This window comes from Apodemus sylvaticus, chromosome 19 (genome assembly GCF_947179515.1).
Source record: "Apodemus sylvaticus chromosome 19, mApoSyl1.1, whole genome shotgun sequence".
NCBI lineage: Eukaryota > Metazoa > Chordata > Mammalia > Rodentia > Muridae > Apodemus > Apodemus sylvaticus.
The window spans coordinates 37,322,561-37,340,659 of record NC_067490.1 but is presented as its reverse complement, the minus strand read 5'-3'; positions in this window follow the sequence as shown (position 1 = coordinate 37,340,659).

The following is an 18,099-nucleotide window of genomic DNA, read 5'->3' as shown; positions in this document are numbered from 1 at the left end:
CCAACATTAAATAAAGACACAGAGACTTATGTTTATCTATGAATGTTTGGACCTATAGGTTAAGCTTGTTCCCAACTTGCTCACCACTTAATTAACCCATCTGTACTCATCCGAGTTCTGCCACGTGGCTCATTAGTTACTGCCCTTTCAATCCAAGTTCTGGGCCTGCTTCTTCCACATCTGGCTGGAGTATTCTCCCATGACTGACCCTTGCCCAGACTTCCTACCTTTGCAGGAAGTCCTACCTAGTCTCTCCTCCTTTGCTATAGGCCCTCAGCTTTTTATTAAAACAATCAGGGGTGGTGGTGGCACACGCCTGTAATCCCAGCACTTGGGAGGCAGAGGCAGGTGGATTTCTGAGTTCGAAGGCCAGCCTGGTCTAAGTCTAAATAAACAAAGAAATAAATAATAAATAAAAAATAATAATGTATTATTATTATAAAAATAATAAATAAAATAATAATAAAAATTAAAATAAATAAATAAAAGCCCTTATTTGGGCTGGAGAGATGGCTCAGTGGTTAAGAGCACTGACTGCTTTTCTGAAGGTCCTGAGTTCAAATCCCAGCATCCACATGGTGGCTCACAACCATTTGTAATGCGATCTGATGCCCTCTTCTGGTGTGTCTGAAGACAGCTACAGTGTACTTACATATAATAAATCAATAAATTAAAAAAAAAACAACCAGGAGGTGAGTTTACGAAATATAAGGCAGATGCTGAATACTTGGAATAACAATACCAAAGTCCTGGTCTGCATTCAACTCTCTGCCCCGACTCCATCCTGCACAGAAATCAGCATTTGTAAGATTGTAAAGATAATCGTTACACAGTGCACCAAAAGATGGCCCTAACACTCCACCTCCATGCATTTCAATGTGTTTGTGGGAATGTGTGTGTCACAGAGAGGCAAGCAGAGAAAAAAATGAACAAAAGAATTCTTGAGCTTTTAGACGTGCTCCTTAGAGTGATCTCAAATCTTTCTTTGATGGGAAAGGGAGAAAATGAACATATTTGTATTTATATTGCCTGTCAAATTTCTAGAACATGACTAGAAATTCTGCATGTAGTGATGCCAGCTATAAACAGATTTTATTCAACCATTCTCTTCAAGACCTTTTTTTTTTTTTTTGCATATGTTCTTAACAACAAGAATAAATACTGAAGTACAAAAGGACTATTAGGAAGAGTCTTTGTAGCAATGAAGCCAGTTTCACCAGGTCGTATCATCCACACAGGGGCAAAATGCATTCAAAGAAACTAATGGAACACTATGAGACATGATTAAATATATCACCCTAAGTTCATAAAATATTTATTTTTTCCTATGATAAGTACTGTTTTAAAATTAGGTGAACTACTGTGTTCCAAATATATTAGCACCAGCCATCTTAATATTACCTATGTGAGTTCTTGATGTTAAATAGTTAGTAACTGGTTCACTTATACTACTACTTAACAGAATGAAAAATTAATGGTTGTCAAAACACTGCCTGCTTTATGGCTCTAAGCAATTAAAATCTTTGTTGTCTGTGACAGGTAATCCCCAATCGATTACTGGAAACATAGATTTTGGAGCGTCAGTAAAATATGGCTTCTCTTACCCTAAGTAATGGCTTTTTTTTGCAGCCATTCTAGACTCACAATGGATCAGACAGAAATTAAGAAGTGGCCACTATTTCATCCAATGAGCCGCACGAACCAAGCTGTACATCTAGTCACTGAAGTACAAAGTACTTTGAAGTACAAAGTTCATAGTCCAAAATAACTTACAGCTGATAGAGACAGCTATCATAAAAGCAGACGCTAATGTAACAACTTAGAAGTAGTGACATCTCCAGGTTCCCACAGCTAGACCTGACTCTTAAGTCTAAGAATAACAACATGAGAGATGAAAATAAAGGAATAAAAAAAGAGATGGGATAGGCTGTGAAGACCACATAATATTAAGCACAGACAATTGGCCAGGCTGGTTGGCTCTTCTGTTTTATTGGTTTGAATATAGGTATCTATTTGTTTCATGTGCACATGTGTAAACATGTATATGGAGGTCAAAGATTAATGTCCAGTGTCTTTCTCTCTCTATCATTCACTGAACCTGGAGTTCACTGACTGACTAGATTAGCTAGGTAGTAAGTGTCAGGGACCTTCCTGTCTTTGTCTCCCTAGTATTTGGATTGCAGGCACCACACTTGGCTTTTTATGTGAGGGTTTGGGATCTGAACATGAGTTCTCATGATTGGCTGGCTGATATTTCATCCAGTGAGCCAGCTTCACGGCCTCTTTTTCTCTACACTTGCTGTGCAAAATTTTAATAGGTTTTTCAAATCGCGTAGCAAGCTGCCACGCTGCCCGCTGTTATCTTCTAGAAGCTCCCACAGGCCTAGCACACACTAGGGATACAGTAAATATTTGCTTATTTGAATTAAAAAGTTAGAACTCAAGAATGCACTAGTTATTATTATAAAGAAGAGAGGCCCACCTGTCACCACGCCACTACAATGCACATGCATGTGGTGGTCAGATAGGACAGAGGAGAAGCAAAACAGTTCGAGCGTTATGAAGAGAGATGGAACTAGAGACTCAAGGGTGGAGAGGAATAGCCTGATGTGAGAAACCTGTTCTGCCACCTGAAGCAATGGTGAAGTTCCAACTTGTGCTCCCACTGAAGGCCATGTCTGGATCTGTGACCAAGCAGTAGGAGTCTGTGTGGATGTCTACAGCAGACATCCCTGGTCTGGGCCACTGTCTAGAACCATGTTGATGTTCAAGGTTGTACAGAGCTGGTCTCGCCCCTCACTGGCTACAGCATCCTAGAGACCTGGCTTTGCCCACCCCTCTACCAGCTATCATGCTAGGGAGAGTGGACCCTGCCACTCTCCTGAGCAGCATGTTAAAGCATGTCCCTGGGGTGTGAGCATGGGAGAGCTGCCCCTTACCCCTTGCTACCTATAGCAAGTGACAGAGCTGGAGAGCAATCAATCACTGCCCCTCACCAGCTTCAGCACTCAGGAGAGCAGACCTGTGCCTCCCCTGGGTAGCACAGTTGAACTGATCCTGGTGGTGGAAGGCCTGGGGAGCCAACCCTGAGGGTATGAGAGTGGAGAGCTGGCTCTGGTCCTTGTCATCTGCAACATTGTGTGAGCTAGACAGGCAGGGCATGCGAGCTTGCTCTGGTGGTATGGGTGCAGGAGAGCTGGCAGGTTGACCAATTCAGCTACTATCCAGGCAAGACCGAGGGCTTTGAGTTGGCCAACTCCAATATCGACCTCATCGATGAATTGCTGCAGCCTGTGAAGGGGTGAATCCTACAGATCCAAATATGCAGGATCTCCATGATATAGAGCAACAAGAAGATACCTAAGATACCTGAAAGGAGTCGCAGTGAGGATCAAGTACTGATGGTGTAGCAGAGACCAGAGGCCTGGACTACACCAATGACTCATTGCAATGAGCGTTTACAAGTTAAGATGAGTGGACTAAAGGATATACTATGGGATGCACCCATGACATATCACAACTTCTACAATGAGATGCTTTTTTTTTGTTTAATCTTTGTTTATTTTCTTTTGTAGGGAGGGAGGTTGCAGAGCTAGAAGGCAGATATGAAGAGACAGGGAGAAGAGTGGGTTTGGAATACATGATGAGAAACTCACAAAGAATCAATAAGAAAGTTAAAAGTTTAAATAAAATAGAAAGAACAGAAAAATAAACAATGGGTTCAATAAAGTATTTCAGCCAGTGTGTCCTGTCAATACTTGGTTATATTTATGATAAAATAAATATTGAGCCTTTCCTGGGGTCTAAACAGGGTGACCTGAACTCCAGGAGCTTTGGTTGCCTCTCCTGGCTGGACCAGGTTTTCTCTTTGCCCTATCATATTAAATCAACACTACGAGTTTCTATGTACCCATGACATGAACATATTTGGAAAGCAGTGGGCTGAAACATGTGTGCTTTCTTCCATTAAGTTTGATTGCTTTCTATTTGGAGAATGAGCACAGAGGCGATCACAGATGGACAGGAGGAGAGGAGGGGATGAGCAGTGGGTTGCAAACAGACTGACCAACAGATGGAGACACCAATCCCAGATAAATTCTTAGTGAAATAATTTTTTGCAAACTACGTTGACATGGTTAAGGTTTACAAGAATGGCTGGTATAGCAGATGGCAGTGGGACCTCATCCTCAACCTTGGAGCCCAGTTCTGATTTTAGCCAGTTCGGAGCACATTGGATCTCTGATTCTTAGTCTTGGTGCTCGGGGGCTAACTCTGAGGCCAAAGGAACCCAACATTGCGTACAGTCTGAAAAGCTGTAACTCTCAGTCAAGACAGAAAAGGAACCAGTAGCGAAACACCCAGCCTTTCCCCACTTCCAGCAATGCTTCTGAGGCTTCTCTGTGTTTCATGGGATATCCTAGCAGTACTGAGCCATTGTTATCTAGAGTGATCTTGATATTGATCTTCCATTGATCTCACAATGACTATATTTGCTGTCATTTTTCTCTCTCCATCTAATTGTTGCTAAGTTTTGGGATCATTTCCAAATACATCACCAATATCCATATCTTCTTACCAAGATGTAATAATAAAAATGAAGTAAATGTCAGAGAAAGTGTTAAGCATAAACATTATGGAAATCCATGTAAAGGAGACTTGAGAACTGAGTGCCTTGGTTCATGATGATGGGCAAAAGCTTTCAAATCAGCTAACTCTGGAAGAGAATGCTGTATCCGATAGCTTTGTCTTAGGGTGTCTGAACAATATAACCAAAGTAACTCTTACGAAAGGGAAACATTTAATTGGGGCTGGCTTACAGTTTCAGAGACCAGTCCAGTGTCATCAAGGCTGGAAGCATGGCAGTGTGCAGCAGAAATGTTGCTGGAGAAGGGGCTAAGTGTTCTACATCTTGATCTGAAGGCAGTCAGGAGAAGACCGATTTCTGCAGGCAACTAGGAGGAAAGTCTCTTCCACTTTGGGTGAAAACTTAAGTGTAGGACCTCAAAGCCCACCCCCACAGTAACACACCTCTTCCAACAGGCCACATCTATTCCAAAAAGCCCATGTCTCCCAATAGTGTCACTTACCAAGGACCAAGCATATTCAAACCACAATAAGCTTCCTTTTCCCATAACATAAACTTTCCACCGATTACTGAAGGACAAGAGTTAGAAACAAATGTTACAAACCATTATACAGCATTCCTGTTTTGTTTCAGGAGACCGTGCATATTGCATGTGTTCAGACCTGATGTTTACTAACATCCTTCAGACAGTGGTTCATCACTCCTCCTAGACAAGGCAGCTCTAAGAATAGCTCAATTCTCAGCTCTAGATAACAGGGTGGGTAGGATCTGTGTGCTCAGGTAGGTAAAGCCAGGGGTAATGCTTGACAATTTCAGAAAAAGTTTATGAATAAATGATTGATGGATTGTTTAATGAATGAATGATTCTTTAAATGAATGATTGGTGGATCCTTTAATGCGGTTCATTCTCAATCATGCCTTCAGTCACTTAAGTGACTTGACTTTCTGCTTGAGAGGTCTGGAGTCTAGAAGGTACAGACTCAAGACTGAGTACATGAAACCACTCTATAGCAGATGTTTTAAAATACGTTCATTTTGGGTTACTCTTTGAAGACCCTTATAGGCATGAATTTTTTTGCAACCTACTTTTAATAAGGGTTTAACCTCTCCTCTAGTTTACCACCCACCAGAGGTACTAGAAGAGAAAAGTTATTAGGATATGAAGGGAAGTGGACCTGTTCACCAATAGTTCTTTGGGGGAGAGCTCGATCTTCTTTGGCAGCAATTCAATCCAGTAGCAAACACCAAATACGACTCGGCAGCTTCAGTTCAGTCCTTTCATCAGGCAGACACCATGCACAAACCAGCAGTAGTTGAATCCTAAAGAAACCGCCAGGCTCACCAACCTGCCTGAGGCAGGCCGCAGAAATAGCAATCTGCCCCAGGAGCCTCATGAGCAGTTCTTGGGAGAGTTTCTCTCAATGGCATCGTTACCACAAGTTGATCTCAACAATGCTATGTAAGGTGAACCAATGCATGCGTGCTGTTAGTAAAGAATATCGAGGCACAGCAAACCAAACCAATGATCAGTGCTGTCTCCTACTGTCTGTGGGGTCATATGTAGACTCCATCACTCATCCTTTCATGTGTTTGCTATATCAAAACATCTTTTCACCCGTGTCTATTTCAGTAGCAAGGCATCTTTCTACCCATGTGCCCCAGCAAAACATCATTTGATATAACTAACTTTGCAAAGAAACTAGAAGTTTCCACTTCACACTCTAAACTTGAACTCAAATATTTGAAAATTTTAAATCAAGACCTCATTGGAAGAAGAGGAATGACATTTTATTTGCTACTGTCATCACCGGAATGCTTATCAGACTCCAAAACCATCTAAGAAACCTTCCATAACCCCTTAGGAGTGACACTCTTACATAGGAAGGCCTGGTTTGTTTCAATCATGTTTTTGTTTATAGTATATAATACTGAGCTCTTTGTAACACCCAGCAAACAGCAGTGGTATCTTCTCAGTCTAGTCCTCAAAGGGAATTTCCTGTAACAGAAAGAGTGATGATTTTTGATAAGTCGGGAGAATGGACTCAACTCACAGTAGATAAAGAATCTTGAAAACTATTGGTTAGCTAGGCTTTGATAACAAAATACCACAGATGAGGCAACGTTTAAGAGTGTGTTTAAAAACAAAACACATTTCTATTGCCTCTAGAGACAGGGAGCCAAAGTGTCTGTCTGATCTGTCTCTTCGGAGGCCCACCCGACTGACAAATGTCACTTGCCTGAGTCTCCTGATCTGACTTGGTGCTCCTTTCCTGCTGCATCTTCATGTGATCCTTCCCTGTGCATGCTCAGTGTGTGTTTATGTCTCATCTTCTAAAGGATACCAGCCAGTGTAGATTCCAGACTACCCTAAGCCCTCATTTAGCCTAACTACCTCCTCAAAGGCTTCCTCTCTGACTGTAGTCACATGATGAATCCATAAAGGCTAGGGTTTCAACACATAAAACAATTTAGCTCCTAGCCAACGCTAAAGCCTATTTGGCTTTAGATTCTACACTTTTTTTAAAAGAAAGTAAATTTTAAAACCTTTTTTCAGGGCTGATGATGACCTGTCACTTACCAATATAGCCTAGTACCCTGAACTATCCCCCGTACCCTAGCAAAGGTAGAAGAGAACCATGCTATGAAGTTGTGTCCAAACCTCCACATGCATCTCTCTCTCTCTCTCTCTCTCTCTCTCTCTCTCTCTCTCTCTCTCTCTCTGTTTCTCTCTCTGTCTCTCTCTCTCTCTCACACACACACACAGACACACACACACCAAACCAACCCCCCCCCCAAAAAAATTAGGGCTCATGGGAGAGACGGCTCATGGGAGGACGGGTTAAGAACACTTGCTGCTCTTCCAGAGAACTCAAGTTCAGTTCTTAGCACCTATATTTAACAGTTCACAAACATCTATGTAACTTCAGCTCCAAGGAACTGATGTCCTTATCTTCAAGAGCACCTGCACTTACATATACATACTCACATGCAGGTACATACACAGACACATAATTAAAAATAAATCTTTAAAAAATAAAAAACTTTTCAGCCAAAAACTTGATCATGAAATGGACTGGAGCTGCCAGATTCTATACATAATGGCACAAAAATAATTATTTTAGTTGAAACTTCAAGAATAGGATCTTTTTAGCATAATATACCCTATGGAATATTTGATTAAGGCAAATATAATTAGACTGCTATATTTGATCTAGTAATACAGTCTTAGGGAAACAGGCTAGAGAGAGACCCTTAGTGAGCTTTCTGGTAAGAGCTACACCCTACCCATACAAGGTTTCCCCCACATGAGAAATAACAGTGTCTTCCATGTGAGTTTGGAAGCCCAGAGCAGGGAGAGTTTGATCTTTATTTGCTTGGGAAATCTAAGAGAAGGTGGCCTTCCAGAGTCCTGTGACAATGAGGGATGTGATTAGAATATGAACCCAGGGTCTGAGAATGAGCCTGCCTGCTGTGGTCACTCAACCACAGTCTTTCCTTTGTCTTTCTTTGCCTCCATGTTTCCAAAGCTGATGGTTTTCTGTAACTATGCAATAGAGAGGTTTGAGGGTTGGCTAGGCATGGCGTGGTGTGCCTAACGTGCTCTCTTGAGAGCAAAGTGGACGGGTTTTGTTTTTTCCTGATGATACCATAACAATGGGTGGTGTTCAGTTTAACAGCAGAGATTGCTACTGCTGGCCAGCCTGATCAACAACAATGAAATATACCTAGGACATGTCCTGTTCCAAGAGCCATGTGTATGGTCGTCATCCAGACTCGATGAAGAGATCTCATTAGCTCTCGTGCAATCCAGAAGCTTCACCTCTGACAAAGTAAAGCCAGAAGTACAGTATTGTGAAGTTGCCGTCAGTTCAAAGGGCACACTGAGTTCAAACTGAACTGAGCTCGCCTTGAATTTATTGACGTGTCGTTTCGAACTTTACTGCTAGTGACTCAAGATCCCACACAACATTGTGTAAGTTGGTCACTTGAACCTACAAGTAAAACTTAATTTTTACCTTTTGACAAATTAACACACTTTTGGGGATCCTTTTGAACCACAGTTCTGTCTTTAAATGTTTTATCTCTCTCCTCAAAATAGGTTCCTTTCATATTTTAAACACCACCATCAAAAGTAAGCACAAACAGGAAAACCTCAGTGAAATTTCTAAATAAGTTTCCCTTTTTTGTTGCAATATCAGAACCAGAGTCCCCAGGATGAAATGTTTTTTTAATTAAGAAATGTAAAGATCTAAAGCTCACAGAAGAAAATAAATGGAAAGCAGTCCCATGCAGAAATATTGCCACCTAATGGCTCTATCCAGTATTACAGGCGTGCTTTTCCTACTTAGCTGAATAGCTAGTATTCAGAAGTAATTGCAAATTTTATCATTCTTTCTAAATAAAGATTGTTGCTACGGTTTAATCAAGATATATGTGCCAGAGAATATGTGGGTTAGCTTAGGGTGTATAAAATGTTGAACATTCTAGTGGTTAATTAGGAGTACCAAGAAGAAAACACATTTTAAATTAATGAAAGACCATGTACCTCTCTGTATAAAATCATACTTGGACAAATTATGTTTGCAATTTATATGTTAAGAGAAAGTCATTTAAGGAGTTGCTTCATAACCCAAAACAAGCTAGTTAATCAGAGTTAGTATTTAGGTAAATAATAATGAATAAGTAAAAGCCATAGATCACAGTGCCCAAGTAATACTCTTACTAAAAGACTAAAAGGGGTGTGAGGCTTTAATTCCAGTACTAAGAATCAGGTACAAAAATTATCTATTTGAGACCAGCCTTAGCTACATAGCAAGACAGTATAAGGAGAGGAGAGGAACGAGTTTATTGATGAAATTCAACTCTAGAGTATCAGCAATATTACAACCTATTTCTGACAATTTCTTCATTATTATGTAACTGTAGTTACAAAACTCAGTAAATGGAATACTCTTAAAAAGTATCTAGATTTGTAAAAATTGACAAGTGACAAAGTTCCTTTTCTCTGTCAATCTTGAAAATGGCAAACAATGCTCATTATACTTAACACATCAATATTGATTAGAGACCCACATGATTATTGACTGTCTCAGTCTAGTTAGGCTGTCTTCAGAAACCCACAGGCTAGGCTGCTCCTAACAACAGAGTATTTCTTTGTAGCTCTACAGGCGACCTCTAAGACTCTAAGGAGCTGTCAGAGTTGGTTCCCACAGGAGCCTACCTCCTTCACATGCAGGCTGGCTCTGATTAGATTCTCACGTGCTCTTTATTCTGTGCTTGAGATCTCTGATGTCACTTCATATTCTTGCAGGACAGTAAGCCTATCTGATGAAGGACCTACCCCCTTGACCTGGTAACCTTATTTAACAAAATCACCTCCCCATAGGCAGTCTCTAAATGCAGTCATATTACATAGCAGGGCTCAAGCATATGACTTGGAAGACACAGAGTTCACTCTATAACACTGATATTCAGCACGTTATTCAGGGAAACAATTCATGTATGTGATGGTTAATCTTGATTGTCACTGTGGCAAGACCAGGAATTACCTAGGAAACTAACCTCTGAGCATGTCTTGAGGGTGTTTCCAGAGAGGTTTCAATGAGATAGAAAGCCCCTCCCTGAACATGCATGTCATCACCCCATGGACTATGGTCCTGGACAGAGGAAAAAGAAGAGCTTCACACCAGCATTCACCTCTTACAGCGTTGTGGAAAATATAAAAAATGAGCCAGCACTTATATACTTATATATACTGTCAACTCTCTGCCCCAATGGCCTAGCCGGCCAGGCACTGGCAGGTAATGGTGAGCCTGTTTATATCTCACAGAGACTCTCACTCAGAGGTCGACAACCTCTCCACCCAGCTCGCTAGGTTCCCACTAGCTGGTCACTACCAGGACGACCCCATGCTTCAAACCCCACACAGCCTTTGTGGTGCACCTCAAGCAAACCCATGCTTTGCCACCGTACCTTTCTCTCTTGAACCCAGATGAGCCGATTTGTGAAGGAAAACAAACACAAGACAAACTTAGTTCAGAAACAATGGTAACTCATTCTCTGGGCACAATAACTAAAACCTAATCTTGTAAGCCTTATTAAAATCTGATTCCTCCAGTGGTGAATCCTTGCAGTTCCACCATGATACTGAGAAGCTCTAGCAGCTACATCTTACCTGTATGCTGTCCCTATTCCAAAAGGAACTAACTCTCTCCTGCTTCCTCTCTTCCTCTGTCCAACCAGGAAGTCCTGCCTACCCACCCAGTGATTGGCTCCTTTATTCATTAGGGGATTGGTTCACAAGAAGCCTGAGTACTCATTCCTCATTCCAGACAGCCTCTCTGGGAGTGCAGAATTAACATAAAAATACAACCAGCACAGAGCCATCCACCACACTACAGCTTCCACACTGCAGATGCAAGGTGACCTGCTGCTTCACTTCTGCCACCCAGCCTATATCTATCTGCTTGGGCACCAAGCTACCACAACTGTGATGTCCTGTACACTCAAACTATGAGCCTTGGTAATAAGTAGCTTTTATCACAGTAATGGGGATAAGTAACTATTACAATATTTAAGCAAGGAATTTTTTTTCCTTTCTTTTTCCCTTTTATTGGATATTTTTTATTTACGTGTCAAATGGTACCCCCTTTTCAGGTATCCCATCTAGAAGCCCCCTATCCAATACCTCCACCCGAGGCTTCTCCTCCGTGTTTCCCCACCCACGCACTCCTGCCTTCCTGCCCTGGTATTCCCCTACAATGGGGCATCAAACCCACTCAGTCCAAAGGGCTGCTCCTCACACTGATGTCCAACAAGGCCATCCTCTGCCACATATACTGCCAAAGGAATGGGTCCCTCCATGTGTATTCTTTAGTTGGTGGTCCAGTCCCCAGGAACTCTGGGGGGTCTGGCCAGTTGACATTGTTGCTTCCCCCCATGGGGTTGCAAACCCCATGAGTTCCTCAGTCCCTCCTCCAACTCCTCCATCAGGAACTCTGAGCTCAGTCCAATGGTTGACTGTGAGTCAGCCTCTGTATTTGTCAGGCTCTGGCAGAGCATCTCAGAAGACAGCTATATCAGGTACCCATCAGCAAGCATTTCCCAGCATCCACAATACCATCCAGGTTTGGCAACTGCATATGGGATGGATCCCAAGGTGGGGCAGTCTCTGGATGGCCTTTCTTTCAGTCTCTGCTCCACACTTTGTCTCCTTATTTCCTCCTGTGAGTATTTTGTTCCCACTTCCAAGAAGCATTGAAGCATCCACACTTCGATGTCCTTCTTCTTAAACTTTATATGGACTGTGGATTATATCTTGGGTATTCCAAACTTTTGGACTAAAAGTCACTTATCAGTGAGTGCATATGATGTGTGCTCTTTTGTGATTGGGTTACCTCACTCAGGATAATATTTTCAAGTTCCATCTATTGCCTGCGAATTTCATGAAGTATCATTTTTAATAGCTGAGTAGTATTCCATTGTATAAATGTACCAAGTTTTCTGTATCCATTCCTCTGTTGAGGAACATCTGGATTCTTTCCAGCTTCTGGCTTTTATGAATATGGCTACTATGAACATAATGGAGGATGTGTCCTTATTACATGTTGGAGCATCTTCTGGGTATATACTTAGGAGTGGTATAGATGGGTCCTCAGGTAGTAGTCCAGTTTTCTGAAGAACTGACAGACTGACTTCCAGCGTAGATGTACCAGCTTGCAATCCCACCAGCAATGGAGGAGTGGTCCTCTTTCTCCACATCCTGGCCAGCATCTACTCTCACCTGAAGATTTGATCTTAGCCATTCTGGCTGGTGTGAGGTGAAATCTCAGGGTTGTTTTGATTTGCATTTCCCTGATGACTAAGGTTGTTGAACATTTCTTTAGGGACTTCTCAGCCATTAAAGTTTCCTCAGTCAAGAATTCTCTGTTTAGCTCTGTACCCCATTTTTAATAGGGTTATTTGATTCTCTGGAGTCTAACTTCTTGAGTTCTTGAGTATTGGATATTAGTCCTCTATCAGATAGCTGGTTGCCGTTTTTGTCCCATTGACAGTGTCCTTTGCCTTACAGAAACTTTGCAAACTTATGAGGTCCCATTTTTCGATTCTTGATCTTAGAACATAAGCCATTGATGTTCTGGTCAGGAAATTTTCCCCTGTGCCCATGTGTTCAAGGCTCTTCTCCACTTTCTCATCTATTAGATTCAGTGTATACAGTTTTATGTGGAGGTCGTTGATCCATTTGGACTTGAACTTTGTACAGGGAGATAGGAATGGATCAATTTGCATTCTTCTATATGTTGACTGCTAGTTGAATCAGCACCATTTGTTGAAAATGCTGTCTTTTCAGAGAGTCAAATTACCCTATTAAAAAATGGGGTACAAAGCTAAACAGAGAATTCTCAACTGAGGAAACTCAAATGGGTGTGAAGCACCTAAAGAAATGTACAGCATCCTTAGCCATCAGAGAAATGCAAATCAAAGCAACCCTGAGGTTCCACCTCACACCAGTCAGAATGGCTAAGATGAAAAACTCAGGGGACAGCAGATGCTGGCGAGGATATGAACAAAGAGGAACACTCCTCCATTGTTGGTGGGATTGCAAGCTGGTACAACCACTCTGGGAATCAGTTTGGTTGTTCCTCAGAAAATTAGACATAGTACTACCTGAGGATCCAGCTATACCACTCCTGGGCATATACCCAGAAGATGCTCCAACATGTAATAAGGACACATGCTCCACTATGTTCACAGCAGCGTTATTTATAATAGCCAGAAGCTGGAAAGAACCTAGATGTCCCTCAACAAAGGAATGGATACAGAAAATGTGGTATATTTACAGAATGTGTCATGCCCGGTTTTCGGAGGAACCGCCAGACTGATTTCCAAAGTGGTTGTACCATCTTACAGCCCCACCAGTAGTGGAGGAGTGTTCCTCTTTCCCCACATCGCCGCCAACACCTGCTGTCTCCTGAGTTTTTAACCTTAGCCATTCTGACTGGTGTGAGGTGAAATCTCAGGGTTGTTTTGATTTGCATTTCCCTAATTACTAAGGATGTTGAGCATTTCTTAAGGTGCTTCTCGGCCATCCAAATGTCTTCAGGTGAAAATTCTTTGTTTAGCTCTGTATCCCATTTTTTAATAGGGTTATTTGGTTCCTTGGGGTCTAACTTCTTGAGTTCTTTGTATATATTGGATATTAGCCCTCTATCGGGTGTAGGGTTGGTGAAGATCTTTTCCCAATTTGTTGGTTGCCTTTTTGTCCTTTTGATAGTGTCCTTTGCCTTACAGAAACTTTGTAATTTTATGAGATCCCATTTATCAATTCTTGATCTTAGAGCATAAGCTACTGGTGTTCTATTTAGGACCTTTTCCCCTGTGCCCATGTCCTCAAGGGTCTTCCCCAGTTTCTTTTCTATTAGTTTCAGTGTCTGGGTTTATGTGGAGGTCCTTGATCCACTTGGAGTTGAGCTTAGTACAAGGAGATAAGAATGGATCAATTCGCATTCTTCTGCATGCTGACCTCCAATTGAACCAGCACCATTTGTTGAAAAGACTATCTTTTTTCCACTGGATGCTTTCAGCTCCTTTGTCGAAGATCATGTGGCCATAGGTGTGTGGATGCATTTCTGGGTCTTCAATTCTATTCCATTGATCAACTTGCCTGTCACTGTGCCAATACCATGCAGTTTTTAACACTGTTGCTCTGTAGTATTGCTTGAAGTTTGGGATATTGATTCCTCCCGAAGTTCTTTTACTGATGAGAATAGTTTTAGCTATCCTGGGTTTTTTGTTATTCCAGATGAATTTGAGAATTGCTTTTCCTAACTCTATGAAGAACTGAGTTGGAATTTTGATGGGGATGTTGGAGAGTTGGGCTCAGATGCTGTCATATTGCCTTGATTTCTGTTGGTAAGGTTCCTATGTTTGCCTATTGCCATCTGGCTATCTCTGGTGTTAGTTTGTCTTGTCACTGGCTGGTGCTTGAACCTCCTGTTAAGGCTATTTCCACACAGCTGGATGACTGGGTTTCCCCTGGCACAGACTGCTGTTTTGCTGCCCTCCTCTTGGGTGCTGTTGGAGCCCTGGTGTGTTCTGCCCCCAAGCAATGTTATACTTGGGTTGTCTCTGTGGACTGAACCTGGTGCTGCCTCTCTGCTCTGTCAGGGGGCGAAGATTGTGGCGGGGATCCCGCAGGGCACAGGACCCACGCCTGGCTGGCTCACAGACGAACCGCTGCTCTGCCCAGGACCTGGGCGCAGAGGGCAGTCCTCAGCTCCATGGTCTTAATCCCCAGAGGTCTTATACTTGGGATATCTCGGTACCTGGGGTCGCCTGTCCCATCAGCCTGAGCAAAAAGATGGCGGCTGCCGACTTCCCGCAGGGCACAGGACTCACGCCTGGCTGGCTCACAGATGAACAGGGTGCAGGCGGTAGCCCGCCGCTCAGCGGTCTGTGTCCCCAGAGGTCTTAGACTCGGGATATCTCAGTACCTGGGGTCACCTGTCCTGTCCACCTGTGTGCAGAGATGGCGGCTGCTGACTTCCTGCAGGGCCCAAGACCCATGCCTGGCTGGCTCACAGACAAACTGGGTGCAGGCGGTAGCCAGCTGCTTGTTGGTCTGTGTCCCCAGAGGTCTTAGACAACCACTGCTCTCGCTTCAGTTTTTTTGTTTGTTTGTTTGGTTGGTTGGTTTTTTTTTTTTTTTTTTTTTTTTTGAGAAAGGAAATTAAACACTCACAGGAGCAATTATGGAGACAAAGTGTGGGGCAGAGACTGAAGGAAAGCCCCGACACTATTATGGATGACAAGAAGTGCTTGCCGAAAGGAGCCTGTTATGGTTGTCTCCTGAGAGGCCATGCCAGAGCTTCATAGATACAGAGGCAGATGCTAGCAGCCAACCATTGGACTGAGCGTGGGGTCCCTAATGGAGAAGTTGGAGGAGCTGAAAGGGTTTGCAACCCCATGGAAAGAATGATGATGTCAGCCAACAAGACCCCCCCAGGGTTCCCAGGGACTAAGCTATCAACCAAGGGGTACACATGGTTCCAGCCTCAAGTGTGACAGAGGAATTCCTTGTCAGGGCATTGTTGGGAGAAGAGGTCCTTGATCCTATGAAGGCTGGATAGATGCCCCAACAATGGTTTGGGTGGAGGGGCATCTTCTTGGAAGCAAGGGGTGGGAGGATGGGTTGGAGGTTTTCTGGGAGGGGGGAAACCATGAAAGGGTATAACATTTGAAATGCAAATGAAGAATATATTTAATAAAAACAATTTTTTAAAAAGAAAGAAAGAAAGAAAATGCTGTCTTTTTTTCCACTGGAGGGTTTTAGCACCTTTGTCAAAGATCAAGTGACCATAGGTGTGCGGGTTCATTTCTGGGTCTTCAATTCTATTCCATTGATCTACCTGTCTGTCCTTGTACCAATACCATGCAATTTTTATCACTATTGCTCTATAGTACAGCTTGAGGTCAGGGGTAGTGATTTTTCCCAGATATTAATTTTTTGTTGAGAATATTTTTGCTATCCTGGGTATTTTTGTTATTCCAAATGAAGTTGAGAATTGCTCTTTCTAACTCTCTGGAGAATTGAGTTGGAATTTTTATGGGGATTGCATTGAATCTGTAGACTGCTTTCAGTAAGATGGTCATTTTTACTATATTAATCCTGCCAATCCATGAGCATGGGAGATTTTTCCATTTTGGGGGGTCTTCCTCAGTTCCTTTCTTTAAAGACTTGAAGTTCTTGTTATACACTTGTTTGGTTAGAGTCACACCAAGATATTTTATATTGTTTGTGACTATTGTGAAGGGTGTCATTTCCCTAATTTCTTTCTTAGCCCATTTATCATTTGAGTATAGGAAGGCTTTTGATTTGTTTGAGTTAATTTTATATTCAGGCACTTTGGTAAAGTTGTTTATCAGGTTTAGGAGTTGTCTGGTGCAATTTTGGGGGTCACTTAAGTATACTATCATTTCATCTGCAACTAGTGATATTTTGACTTTTTCTTTTCCAATTTGTATCCCTTTGACCTCCTTTCCTTCTCTTGTTGCCTAACTGCTCTAGCTAAGACTTCAAGTACTATATTGAATAGGTAGAGAGATAGTGGGCAGCCTTGTCTAGTCCCTGATTTCAGTGGGATTGCTTCAAGTTTCTCTCCATTTTGTTTAATGTTCACTAATGGAACATTAGTTCTATATTGCTTTTCCTATGTTTAGGTATGGTCCATGAATTCCTGATCTTTCCAAGACTTTTAACATGAAGAGATGTTGAATTTTGTCAAATGCTTATTCAGCATCTAATGAAATGAACATGTGTTCTTTTATTCTTTGAATTTGTTTATGTAGATTTCAGTCGGATTGCTTCAAGTTACTCTCCATTTTGCTTAATGTTCGCTAATAGTTTGCTGTATATTGCTTTTACTATGTTTAGGTATGGGCCTTGAATTCCTGATCTTTCCAAGACTTTTAACATGAAGGGATGCTGAATGTTGTCAAATGCTTTTTTAGCATCTAAAGAAATGATCGTGTGTTCTTTTTTTTCTTTGAATTTGTTATGTGTGGATTATATTTATGAATTTCTGTATATTGAACCATCCCTACATCCCTAGGTTGAATCCTACTTGATCATGGGGAATGTTTATTTTAATGTGTTCTTGGATTCAGTTTGTGAGAATTTTATTGAGTATTTTTGTATCAATATTTTTAAGGGAAATTGGTCTGAAAGTTATCTTTCTTTGTTGGATCTTTATGTGGTTTTGGTTTTAGAGTAATTGTGGCTTCATAGAACGAATAGGGTAGTGTTCCTATTCTTTCCATTTTGTGGAATAGTTTGAAGAGTATTGGAATTAGGTTTTCTTTGAATGTCTGATAGAATTCTACACTAAACCTATCTGGTCCTGAGCTGTTTTTAGTTGGAAGACTTTTAATGACTTATTCTATTTCTTTAGACGTTATGGGACTGTTTATCTGACCATGATTTAACTTTGGTATTTGGTATCTTTCTAGAAAATTCTCCATTTCATCCGGATTTTCCTGTTTTGTTGACTATAGGCTTTTGTAGTAGGATTTAATGATTTTTTAAAATTTTCTCAGTTTCTGATGTTATATCTCCCTTTTCATTTCTGATCTTATTAATTTGAATACTGTCTCTGTGCCTTCTGGTTAGTCTAATAAGGGTTTATCTATCTTGTTGATTTTCTCAAAGAACCAGTTTGTGGCTTGGTTGATTCTTTGTATAGTTCTTTTTGTTTCTATTTGGTTGATTTCAGACCTGAGTTTGATGATTTCCTGCCATCTACTCCTCTTGGGTATATTTGCTTCCTTTTGTTCTAGAGCTTTCAAGTGTGCTGTTAAGCTGCTAGTGAATGCTCTCTCCAGTTTCTTTTTGTAGGCACTCAGAGCTATGAGTTTTCATCTTAGCACTGCTTTCATTGTGTCCCATAAAGTTGGGTATGTTGTGACTTCATTTTCATTAAATTCTAGAAAGTCTTTAATTTCTTTATTTCTTCCTT